Below are 13,383 nucleotides of genomic sequence, written 5' to 3'. Positions count from 1 at the left end.
AAGGAAGGAAGGAAGGAAGGAAGGAAGGAAGGAAGGAAGGAAAGAAGGAAGGAAAGAAGGAAGGAAGGAAAGAAGGAAGGAGGGAGGGAAGGAAAGAAGAAGGAGGAAGGAAGGAAGGAAAGAAGGAAGAAGGAAGAAGGAAGGAAGGGAGGGAGGGAAGGAAGAAAGGCAGACAAAACCCTTGCAAAAAGTATGTAGGGTATGTAGGGGATGGGGAGGGGGCAGCTGGATTGAGAGCCAGGCCTAGAGACAAGAGGTTTTGTGTTCAAGTTTGATCTCAGATATTTCCTGGATGGGTGCCCCTGGGCAAGTCACTTAACCCCCATTGCCTAGCCCTTGTTGCTCTTCTGCCTTAGAACCAATATATAGTATCCATTTTAATATGAAAGGTGAGGATTAAAAAAAGTATGATGAAGCAAAACAAATGATCACAGTGGTTGTATCCCAAAACATGTGAGTGACTCTTTCTATATCTTGGAGCCATCATTTCTTCGTCAGGAAGTGGGTGACATGCTTCATCATCAGTCTGTGCTCTTAAGTCTTTGAAAGCTCAAACTGAAGAGTTTAAAGTTGACCATGGAGGTAATAGAGAGCCTTTGAAGTTCATGGGCAGTGAGGTGGCACAGAGCACTTGTCCTGGAGTTAGGAAGACCTGAGTTCAAATATGGCTGCAGACACTTACTTGCTGTATGAGCTTGGGCAAGTCACTTAATCCTCGTTGACTCAGTTTCTTTATATGTCAAATAATCTGGAGAAGGAAATGGCAAACACCTCCAATATCTTTGCCAAGAAAACCCAAATGGGGTCACAAAGAGTTAGATGTGGCTGAACATCAACAATAAAATAAAGTTCATTGAGTAGTGGGGTGACTTAGTGACCTGCACTGTAGGAAAGTCACTTTGGCAGCTGAGAGGAAGATGAACCAGAGTGGGGAGAAATGTTTTATGGTTTTTATACCATCCTTTATAGCATCCAAAATACTGCTGTGCATCATTATCCAGGATTGCAGAATGTAAGAGTCGGAAGGACCCCAGCAGTCACCCCAGTCCAATTTGTACACAAAAGGAACCAGGCCTTTTGGGGATTAAAGCCCTTCCCAGTCTACCTGTTCAGACCAATTTCATTGTATTCTCAGAGGCCAGTGTTACATTTGAACCAAAATGACCCGTTTACTATTCCCTGCACCCAACAATCTATCTCCTACCTCCATGATTTGCATAACGCTGGGGCATGGAGTGGCTAGTGGCAGGAGCAGCAAGTAGGTGAGATCAATGGATCAAAGTATGTGGAAGGGAGTAAGATGTAAGAAGACCAGTGGTGGAGAGCCCCTAGTGATGAAGAGCTTTAAAAGCTAAGCAGGATTTTGTATCTTATCCCGGAGGCAAGAGGAAGGCACTGGATGGGGTGTGTGTTACACAGACTTGCACTTTCAGAAAATCATTGTGGCAGCTGAATGGAGGATGGACTGGAGTGGGGAGAGGCTTGAGGCAGGCAGACACCTCTTCCCAGAAGCCATCCTAGGCCTGAAATTAAGAGTTGAGGGCAGCCTAAGAGGAGAAAAGGGGGTATAAAAGAGAGAAACCAAAGCTGAAATGGATGAGAGATGTAAAGGTGAAATCTGCAAGAGATGCTGGACAGGTAAAGTAGTCAAAAGGTGCTGCAGGGGTGAAATCTTACAAGAGATATTACACAGGTAAAATAGACAAAAGATGATGCAGAGGTGAAATCTACAAGAGATATTGCACAGGTAAAATACACAAAAGATGCTGCAGAGGTGAAACCTACAAGAGACATTGCATAGGTAAAATACGCAAAAGATGCTGCAGAGGCGAAATCTACAAGAGATGCTGCAAAAGTGAAATAGACAAAAGATGCTCCAGAGATGAAACTGGCAGGCTTTGACCTCATCTTGAATATGGGGATGAGAGAGAGTGGGAAGTTGAGGATGATTCTTAGGTTGAGCCTAGGTGATTGGGAGGATGCTAGTATCCTGGATAGTAACAAGGAAATTAGAAAGAGGGAATCCGGTTTGTGGGGAGAGAGATAATTACCTTGAATCTATTTTGCTTATACCTGTATCTATGTACACTATCTTCTCCTGACTAGACTACAAGCTACACACACACACCAGTAGGGTGCCAATGGCAAGGAAGGATGCTATCTGCAATTGAATATAATCTGGTTTAGTGGCCCACCTAAGGAATGATCTGCCTGCCTAGAATTTTCCATCTGTACGAATTTACTATTTTCTGGGACATAGAAAAGTGAACTCCTCTCTGGTCTTTCTTCCTGATCCATCACTGCCTGGCTGGCTGGTATTGTCACCTTCAGGAGCTCTCTATGTATCTATGTATTTATGTATCTATTTATATTTTAATAAGAGATTTTTGTCTCCAGATAAAGAGACATTGACTTTTGGTGCATCCTGAGTGTCTTCTAAAAAGAATGGACCATATAAGGGAGAAAAGATGAAAAGGGAACCTGAGATTAGTTGTCTTAGACAACACAAACCTAGATTAAGCTACTTTGATGACCCAGGGAACTCCCAATGTGGAAACTCTCCTAGTGCACTTCCACAACTCCTCTGTAATTTTGTAATCTTAGAGAGTTGCTTGGGATCACTGAAAGATTGAATAATTTGCCTAGGGTCACATAATATGTGTAAGAGATCAGACTTGAACTTATGTTTTTCCTTCTAAGACCTGCATGTTCTCTAGGGTCATGCTTCTTCTCCCCACCTCTTCCCCCTCATTGTTCTTCAATCTCCCTCATCCTCGACGCCCCCCCCCCCTTCTCTCCTTCTCTTTCCTTCCCTCCCTCCCTCTCACTCTTTCTTCATCTCTCCTTCATCTCTCTCCCCTCCTTCATCTCTCTCCTCTCTGCCTCTGTTTCTGTCTCTCTCTGTCTCTGTCTTTCTCTGTCTCTGTCTCTCCTCATAGTATATGTATACATATATACAAACACACATATTATATTCTATATAATTTGTAAGAATTAAACAATCCTCACAAGGAGCTGACATTTTTGTTCTTACCCTATTCTTGTTCTTGGTTTTGCCTGTGGACCCCCAGGGAAGGCAGTTCATGTCCTTGGGCCTCAGTTTCCTTATTTGTAACATAAACACACTGACCAACATGGCCTCAGTGCTATGTACCATCCAGATCCAAATAGACAGTCCTATAATTATGGTATCATAAATGTACTTCCTTTCTGCTCATTCCGTTTCTTCCTCTCATCCTTTCCCTACCCATTCAGGAGTTCCCTTGGCAACCAAGTTCTTGGTCCCTCGCTGTGACCCGCTCCTTTCTCTTCCTTCCTTGTTGCTTTATGTTGTTTGAAAAAGATCTCTTGCTGAAGTCAGCTTTCCGGCAGCTTTCAGCACCAGCCTCAGATCTCTGGTGGCACCAATTAGCTCTTTCTTAAAGAGGTCAGATACTCTTCCCTTCCAAGAGTTCACTTTCGTGTGGGCAAAGTGGAATGATTGGAAAAGCAGCATCTACTAGTTTCTCCATCGGCACCAAGACAGGCACGGGATTCCCAGTGATGTCCTACTGCACTTGCTTTATCCAGAGGAAGAAATTAGGCTCCCTCAAGTCCCAGTTATCCAAGGATTGTCACAGGGCCAGAGATTAGACCCAGTCCTTGGGTTCTTGACCCTTGGTGTCCTCCGCCCTTGGGGGACTGTCCGGTAAAGCCTACGGAGCCTCGGAATGATCTGCCCAGTGCAGAACCTACAATGCATAGAATTATAAGGAACAGGGGCAACTGAGTAGCTCAGTGGAGTGAGAGTCAGGCCTAGAGACGGGAGGTCCTAGGTTCAAACCCGGCCTCAGCCACTTCTCAGCTGTGTGACCCTGGGCAAGTCACTTGACCCCCATGGCCCACCCTTACCACTCTTCCACCTATGAGACAATACACCAAAGTACAAGGGTTTAAAAAAAAAAAGAATTATAAGGAACACCAAAGGAGGGCAAAATAAAGATGCCATCAGCTTCCTGTCTATGCTCATGGGACCCTGATCTCTGTGCCCCAGAGAAAGAAGCCGAGGTCAGAGGGTTCAAGTCACACGGTTACACCAGTATAATCAGTTTGAATAGTTGCCATTTATGTACTGATTTAAGGCTGGACAAGTGCTTTGCAGACAGTCTCCTAGACATGCTTATATACACATATAAGCACACCCGGATATCTCCTTCTAGATAAGCCTACCATAACTTGGGCATGCAAGCCCTTCAAATGCCTTCATTTTTGCATTTGGAGGAAACTGAGGCTCATTGAGGTAAGGTGACTTGCCCAAGGCCACAGCTAATGAGTTTTAGAGGCAGGAATGACCCTGGGATTATCTGTTTTGAAGTTCGGCTTTTTTTCTTTTTCTTCTTCTTTATAATTTCTCTCATATATGCTCCCATCCCTTCTCTGACACTGTTAGCATCTTGGTGTCTAGGCTGTTGTCACCTTACTTCTGGACTATTGCAATAACCTCCAAGATGGTGGGCATGAGAGAGAGACAGAGAGAGAGACAGAGAGAGAGGTGGGGGGCGGGGAGGGAGGGAGAGGGAAAGATTACTTTTCTAGTTTCTCCATTTATCTTGATGTTCCCTAGCGGCCACGTGAGCCTCTCAGTCAACATCAATGTGGAAGTCCGTGAGACCAAAAATCTAGTCTTACCTCAGTTTATCAAACTTTCTCTCCACCCACAGATTCTCACACCTCACACCTCATGAGACAACTGTGGCCTTTCTCTTTTACTTGGGCTGCCCAGGGAGGCAGTCCTGGGGTATATCCATTCTGCCTCAGGCCTCCCGATCTCTTATCTCTATGGCTTGCTTTTCCTGCTAACTACAGGGGGCACCAGAGCTTTTATTCTATCCTCTATCATCTCTCTGTCTCTCTCTCACTTTCTCTCTCTGACTGTCTATCTCTTTCCCTCACTCTCACTTTCTCTCTGTCTCTCTATCTCTGACTCTGTCTCTATCTCTGTCTATCTCTTTCACTCTGTCTGTCTCTGTTTCTCTGTCTCTCTGTCTCTGACTCTGTCTCTATCTCTGTCTGTCTCTTTCACTCTGTCTGTCTCTGTTTCTCTGTCTCTCTGTCTCTGACTCTGTCTCTATCTCTGTCTATCTCTTTCACTCTGTCTGTCTCTGTTTCTCTGTCTCTCTGTCTCTGACTCTGTCTCTATCTCTGTCTATCTCTTTCACTCTGTCTGTCTCTGTCTCTGGCTCCCTCCACCCCCTCACATAAATATTGCTTAGTAAGGGTTCAGATGCTATATAAACATTGCTATTCTTCTTCTTAATTATTCCTACCATTTCCAAGGTTTCTCTTTCATTCTCTTCCCCGCCCTGCTTTGTTCCTTTCCCTTCTCTTTATCCCACACCTTTCTTAAGCTTGTAAGCTGCTGGCCAGGAGCTCTGCTTGACCTCGGCCACTTTCCCACCTTGATGAAGGTCCCTGGTTTTCCTCTGGGATGGCTCCCATTGGGAGGAGGTTCTGATGTCCAGCTTAAAGCTTCCTTTCTGTAATATCCATCCCCTGCATCTTGCTCTACCCCGGGGGGGCCAGAACCAGATAAACCTCCTCCTCTGTTTGCCAGTCCTTCCGGTGCTTGAAGACAGAGAGCTGTGGGACTGAGCCCAGTTTCCCCTCGTCTTTTCCCTCCCTTTCTGCTCATCACCACCTCCTGGCCATGGAGATCAGCTAAGCCTGGAGTCCCCGTTTCCAGTCTCCTCCAAGTCGGCGGCCCCCTGCTCTCTTTCTGATGGTCTGCCCCAGGAAAATCCTGGTGGAACCCTTGACACGTCCTGTGCAGACAAGCATTTGACAGCTGGTTACCCTGGCAACGAGTTCGCCTTTGAAATGATTTCTTGGCCTGCCAACCCCCCTCCTGCCTGCCTAGAACTAGGAACTGTCCAGCACTTCAGGGAGGGGAGATGAGGCCTCCCAGCCTGCAGGCGGTCACAGAACTATGGCTTGGGGGGCCGAGGTGGGGGGGATGGGGGGGAGGGAGTTGCTTCCGGAGGGCTGGTGGGGCCACCGTGCAGGAGCGGCTCCCCAAAGGGTTAAGAAGATGCTAACTTTCTGAAGTCTGAACATCAGATGACAGCCGCATCAACAGGAGCTATTTCTGGCATCGCACAATTTGCTAATTTGGGGAGAGAACGACTTTGCACCACCAGGCAAAATCTGCGGCTCCTCTCCCTGCATCCTCAGCCTTGGAGCAGTCTCCAGGCTTCAGGAAGCGGGCTGGGGGCCGGCCCTCAGCACCGGCTTCACTTCAGGGGGCTGAGATGGAAGGGGCCATAGACAGGGACACCATCATTTCACAGAGGTGGCTAGGAAGGACGGCCGTCAGCAAATACCCAGAGAGTCAAACGTGGGTCCTCTGACTGCAAAGCTAATGTGCTTTCTGTTGGGTGAGGGACCTGGAAGATGGGTGCTTCCCAGGGACGATCCACTCCATGAACTCCAGAGGGGGAGAGGCCACTAATGATGGAGGAGGGGAGCAGGCTTGGGATGTTCTCCTTCCTTAGCTTTGCCTCCTAGCATCCCTGGCTTTCTTCAAGACTCCTTTTCTGCAGGAGATCTTTCTAGGGTCCAAAGATATTACCTTCTGTCTTCTCTGAGGATGTTTTTTTCTTTTTAAAAAAATTTAAACCCTAATATATTTTATATATATCCTTCTATATTACTTTTATTTGTTACAGGGTTAGGCAATGGGGGTTAAGTGACTTGCCCAGGGTCACACAGCTAGGAAGTGTCTGAGGCCAGATTTGAACCCAGGACCTCCTGTCTCTAGGCCTGGCTCTAAATCCACTGAGCCATCCAGCTGCCCACTCTGAGTATGTTTTTTAAACTCTTACTTTCTGACTTAGAATCAAAACTGAGCATTGGTTCCAAGACAGAATGTGGTAAGGGCTAGGCTATGGGGTTAAGTGACTTGCTCAGGGCCACACAGCTAGGATGTGTCTGAGGCTAGATTTGAACCCAGGATCTCCCGTCTCGAGGCCGAGTCCTTTATTCACTGAGCCACCTAGTTGCCCCCTCTGAATTTATCTTGCATGGGTTGATTTATGTATGTTGTATACCCAAACTAGAATAGAAGGATCTTGGGGCAGCTGGGTGGTTCAGTGGATAGAACACCAGGCCTGGAGATGGGAGGTCCTAGGTTCAAATCTGGCCTCAGATAATTCCTAGCTGTGTGAATCTGGGCTAGTCACTTAAGCCCTCTAGCAACCCAGGTATACGTTAATCTTGATATTATTTTAAGAGTGCTCAAAAAACTGACTCTTGTATTGCTTCTGATTGATTTCTGTAACCTTGAGGTAACTTGAACCTCAACCTGGCCAGATTCCTAGCCCTTCCCTAAGGCTACACTGGAAGACTGCTCAGTTATCCCAGTCTCCTTATTTTACCTAAAACAATCCATTAACACATGTATCAAACAACTATAGATGCCTTAGGCCAGATGAACTCCAGATCTAGGTGTGAGCTCTACCCATTGTTTTAGGTTCCAACAGTTTGTATCTCATAGTGCCAATGTATCAGACCACTTGTTTTTTCCCTTCCTCCTCCAATAATTCCCAAAGTGGGCGCCACCGCCCCCTAGTGGGTGCTGCAGCAATCCAGAGGAGCAGTGATGGCCACACTTTTTTTTGCATTACATTCTATTCTGAGTTCAATAAATAGTTTCATATATTTTTTTTTGGGGGGGGGTAAGTAATATTTTTTCTGGAAAGGGGGGGGTAGGCCAAAAAAGTTTGGGAGCCACTGCATACTGTTGTAACTCCACTAAAAGAGCAGTATGTCAGCTAAGGGTTAAGCTCCGAACCATGGAAGCTCTTGTCCATCAGAGCTCACTCGCTGTCTGTCTACCTTATGCCAGAACTTTCTATGTCTGCGTGTCTTTATTCTCACCTTGTGTTCTCTCTCCATTAGTCCTTAAACTGTAACCCATTTTCTCTCAGTCCTTGGTTCCCCTTTCTGAGTGTCCAACCCACTAGGAATCTTCGGGGAGTCGGTGGACGTCTTCAGCCCCATTGCCAGCTCTTACTGTTCTGTCTTGGAACAGATACTTAGTATTGGTTCTGAAGTTGAAGGTAAAGGTTTAAAAAAAAAAAAGAATAGATGGTGCTTGAGGGCAGCAACTGAATCTTGGATACAAACTGGCTGTGTGACCCTGGGAAAATCACTTAACCTCAGTGCTCTAGGACAGTGATGAGCAAACTGCCAGTGGGGCCAGATGCAGCCCCCTGAAATGTTCTATCTAACAGGGCAACATTATTCCTAATCTGACAAATACAACAAGTAGGATACAATACAATGAAACTTTGAAAGGGTTGCCCTAGAAATAGACTGACAGAGGAGCATTTCCTTTCCTTTGGCCCCCTCTTTAAGAAGTTTGCCCATCACTGCTCTAGGAAGATCCTTGAGACTGTGGGTTCCAGAAGAATTTTAAATTTGCTTTGATAGAGGGAACTCCCCAATGAACTCATATTCATACCATACTCACAAGTTATCTTCTGATCTGTGATTTCATGCCTAGAGAGGACTCCAGTAAGGAAACTCCTTCTGCCAATGCAGATGAGTTCAAGCTTTCCCCCTCAGGCACTGAATATATCTTGTGTGGGTTGATTTATAGATGTGGTATAGCCCCATAAGAATAGAAGGTTCTTGGGGCAGCTAGGTGGCTCAGTACACTGAGTACTGAATGATGGAGGGACTTGCTCAAAGAGCCAGAGGATCAGAGGTGGGACTTGAACATACATCTTCCTGACTCTGAGGCCAACTCATTATCCATACTACCATACTAGGGATTACTATTGGGGCAGCTAGGTGAGGCAATAGATAGAGCGCTGAACTGGGAATCAGGAAGACTCATCTTCCTGAGTACAAATCTGACCTCAGACACTTGCTAGCTATGTGGTCCTAGGCAACTCACTTGACCCTGATTGCCTCAGTTTCCTCATCTGTAAAATGAACTGGAAAAAAGAAATGGTAAACCACTCTAATATCTTTACCAATTAGAAAAACCACAGCAAATGAGATCACAAAGTTTAGAAACAGTTCAACAACAAGGGATTATTATTATTATTATTATTATTATTATTATTATTATTGCCATTTTATAGAGGAAGTTAAGGTTCAGAGTAAAGTCAAGGGACTTGTCTGGGACCATACAGCTATTAAGGCAGGATTTGTTGCCCAGCCTCCCCATGCCCAAGTTGAGGATGCTGTTGAAGGATTCTGAGCAAAAGAATGACCTGACTAGATCTTTACATGAGGAAGATTAGTGTGAAGGAAGAGGATGAACTGTGACTGGAGGCCAAGTCGGAAGCAGTAATCTGGGTGCACGGTGACCAGGCCTGAACTATGGAGGTGACAATTGAAAGAGAGGAAGAAAATGCACTCTGGGCTTGGGACAGGTTATGTGCTCAAGGGTTGCTTATTGAATTAATTGGAATCTGACTATCTGACTCAGAGACATTGGACTGAATCTCATTACCATAATGAATTCAATGGACTTTGGCTGAAAACCTTCTCTATGCAAGTCCCTATTGAAGAAACAAAGATGGTCCAGACAAGGTCTCTACCTTCATGAGGCTTCTATTCTAAGTGTCTATATTCAAGGATAAGCTAAGGAGACAAGTAATACTAGGCAGTGGGTAATACAGATAGGTAAGAGAGGCATAAAAACCAAAGGAGTAGAGAGACCAAAGAAATTGCTTCTGACTAGTGGTGAGGGAAAGAGAAGGATATTTGTTTGCAGATTGGATCATAGAGATTGGCCTCTGAGATTCTGTGATTCTTCGAAGTTCTAGGGCTGTTAGGTAGGAGAGGGAATATAGACTTTTTCTGCTTTGACCCAGAAGACAGAACTAGAAACAATGGGTGGAAGCTGTTGGGAGGCAGACTTAGGTTGGTTGTTGGGAGAAACTCCCTTATAGTTTTGTTATTGTTTAGTTGTTTCTTTGTGACTCCATGTGTTTTTTTTGGGCAGAGATGTCAGAGAGGTTTATTATTTACTTCTCCAAATCATTTTACAGATAAGGAAACTGAGGCAAATAGAATTAAGTGACATGACTAGGCCACACAGCTATTAAGTATCCAAGACCAGATCCAAACTCAAGAAGATGAGTCTTTCTTATTCCATGCCCAGGGTATTTACTGCTGTGCCATCTAATGAGCTCCCTTGAGAAGTTATGAATTCCCCTTCATATGGAAGTCTTTAATTAAATTAACTAATGTTTATCTACTTTTTCCCCAATAAAGTCAGTGAAAGACTTTAAGCAAAGGGTGAATTGATGCTTTTTGTCAGTGCTGTACAAGTGAATCTTCATGAAGTATGGGTTGAATTAACTAACTTCTGAAGTCCCTTCCACCCCTCCAAATTCCATGAATCATACTCTTTAGCAATGTTCAAGTCTAGTGATTATTCTTTTTCTCTGTAAATTCCTCAAAGTCCAGGCATGGCCTTGAATTCTTCCCCAGCTTCATAATTCTCCTTTGGACGTATCCTAGTTTGTCAATGTTCTTCCTCAAAGATGACACCAGAACTGAGCATGATACAGGATTCTAAATAGGATTATGAGCAGGGCATGGTAGAATGAGGTTATTATCACTCCTCTTATTGCGGAAGCTAACTTGGATTTTAAAAAATGGGGGGGATTTTGCGAGGCAGAGATGCAAGGGTAGTGCATTCCCATGGGAAGGCATGGAGCTAAAAAGGTACAGACATGAGGAAATTCAGAGTGTGCTTGAAGAAGGTCAAGAAGCCCGGTTAGGCTAAAGAATGGAGCACATGAAAGAGAGGTTTAAAAATGAATTGGAAAAGGTAATTTGGGCCAAATCTTAACAAGGTCTGAATGCCAGGCAAAGAAATTTGGACTTTATCTGATGAGTAGCAGGGAGTCATTGAATATCATGCTAAAGGGAAGTCATCAACATGGGCATCATTAAGAATCAACATAGCAGCAGTGTGGGGGATGTAAAGAGAAGAGACCAACTAAACAGACTTATTCCAATGCAGTAATGCAACCAAGATTTCATTCTTCATTTGTGTCTAAAGGCAGATGTCCCACTGTAGAAGTTGGTGATCCATCTATACAGATATTCATTCTATGCCCCAGGAGCTAGGCTGGAGTTACATTGGAGAGAGGTAGGGCAATGTTATGGATAAAATCTTGCAACCATGTTTTCATGGGTTGCAAGCTGGCAGTTGCCAATATAGAACACAGAACCTGGCAGAGGACCCAGGCCGGGTGCCAGGGTGCCAGTTGAAGTGAGGGTATAAAAAGGGGTCCCCAGACCCCTGACTTCACTTCTGGCTCTGATCTTCAAGGTTAGGGAGGAAAAGGGTGGAAAAGTGGGCCCCTGGGTGGTCAGGGTGGTTTTTGGGTAGATTCTTTAGTTAGGTAGGAACAACTACCATAGCTAGCCAATTTCAACAGCTCATTGGCAGACCCAACAACCCTCCTTATAATTAAGAGATAATTTCTACCATCAAGACATCACCAACTGACCCAGGGCTTTGCAGCCCTGGGTCAGCAACCAAGAGTATCAGAGTTGAGATTGCCCTCAAGGCATTCTTATATTGCTGCACCTTAAGAAGACCTTTCAGTATTACCTAAAAATAGTGATATTATTTATTCAAGATCTTAGCTTACCTCACCCACTTTCCAACTCCCTTTTACCTGATCCAAATTATTACTAATAAACCCTTTAACCTCAAGCTTAAAGATCTTTGAAGTCATTGCCTTTACCAAAGGCCAAGTAACACCAGCAGTCAGATCAGATTATTAGCTCTAGTTGGCAAACTTTATTAAACAGATAGGTTCAAGAAATGCCAGCCTCCTTCCTGGTGACTACACTAACTGTCCAATAGAATTGTTTCCAACTCCCAAGGGCAGAGGCAGAGAATCCTGATCTAAAAGGGGCTTGACTTCACTAGTGAGAGAGTTTCATCTGCCTCTCATTCAGCTTAGGTGCAGGACCCATGTTATACATACCAACTTCTACTCCTGCCTAAAGGCCCTTTGGGCTGACCTAATACCATCCACCATTCTTTCCCCTGAATTGCAGCAAGTTCCCTTGCATTATAGCAATGACTTGGTGATCTCTGGAGGTTTAGCACTTTCTGCTTTCTTTGAGTTATTTTCTATCCTTCATTTTCAAAGAAGATCAATGACATCTTGGGGGGATGATGACTTGTGCATGAATTGAATGTAAGTAAGGCAGAGTTGCCCAAAGTCATCAATCAGCTCACTCTTTTCCAGAGTCATCAAAGCCCAGTGGCAGAACAAAAATCAAGATGGCTGGTGACGGCTTGGGGTGCAGTGGATGACCTTGGTGTCTTTGATGTCTGACCAAGCTCTAAGCACTCCATTGTGCCTGCTTTGGTCACTTTGGATATGTGTCTTAGGAATGGACTTATTATTTTATCCCAGGTTTAATCTGGCTAAATTCAGAAAGGCTTATCTCCAGTCTGGTCACAAGGAGATGACCTTTCTGACCATATATATCAATGTTCAAAGTCTATCTGATAAGTTTGGTCTAGGATAGTGAATAGGGTGGGTGGAGTATGGGGAAGTGATAGATGTAAAGTTTGTGAGAACTGGGATCATGTACTGCTTTTGACATATACTACTTGTGTGACTGTGTACAAGTTGTTGAGATTCTCAGTTTCAGTTTCCCTAGCTATAAAAGAGCAATGATACCTAATACCTTGGTTTATTCTGAGGCTCAGGTGAGACAATGGATGTAAAAGCTTTGCAGACTTTAAAGGACTATTAAAATGTCAGCTTTTCAGACCTAAGCAATAGTACCACCAATGCACAATGACTACAGAAATGTAAATAATTGTGACAAAAAAAAAGATGAACTCTAGAGAATGATATAAGCCATTGTATTCCTGGAAAATTGATGAGGACGAATATTTTCCTCCTCACTGCAATGGTGGAGTTTACTGGTGTAGAACTGGTGTCAAAGTAGGCTGTCCAGTCAGTCAGTTTGGTTGGAAATTTTTTTGGGGGGGAATGTTTTTGTTGTTACAGGGGCCTATTCAGTGAGGAGAGGAGTGAAGAAGAAATAACTAATGTAAAGGGAAAGAGGAAACAAAGCAATTACTCCCTTCCCCATGTGCTTCTATTACCCACAACCAAGAAGGCTTAAACTTGTAAAGAGGTGAGGCGATGATTAAGATAATTTAGAAAATGAAAATCCTGTTATTCTTTCCTCCCTCTCTTCCCCCCCTCTCTCTACCTCTCCCTCTTCCCTCCCTGCTTTGTTTCTCCCTCCCTCCCTTCCTTCCTTCCTCCCTTCCTTCCTTCCTCCCTTCCTCCCTTCCTCCCTTCCTCCCTTCCTCCCTTCCTCCCTCCCTCCCTCCCT

This window comes from Gracilinanus agilis, chromosome 2 (genome assembly GCF_016433145.1).
Source record: "Gracilinanus agilis isolate LMUSP501 chromosome 2, AgileGrace, whole genome shotgun sequence".
Classification (NCBI taxonomy): Eukaryota; Metazoa; Chordata; class Mammalia; order Didelphimorphia; family Didelphidae; genus Gracilinanus; species Gracilinanus agilis.
The sequence above is the reverse complement of the archived record's forward strand: the minus strand, read 5'-3'. Positions refer to the sequence as shown.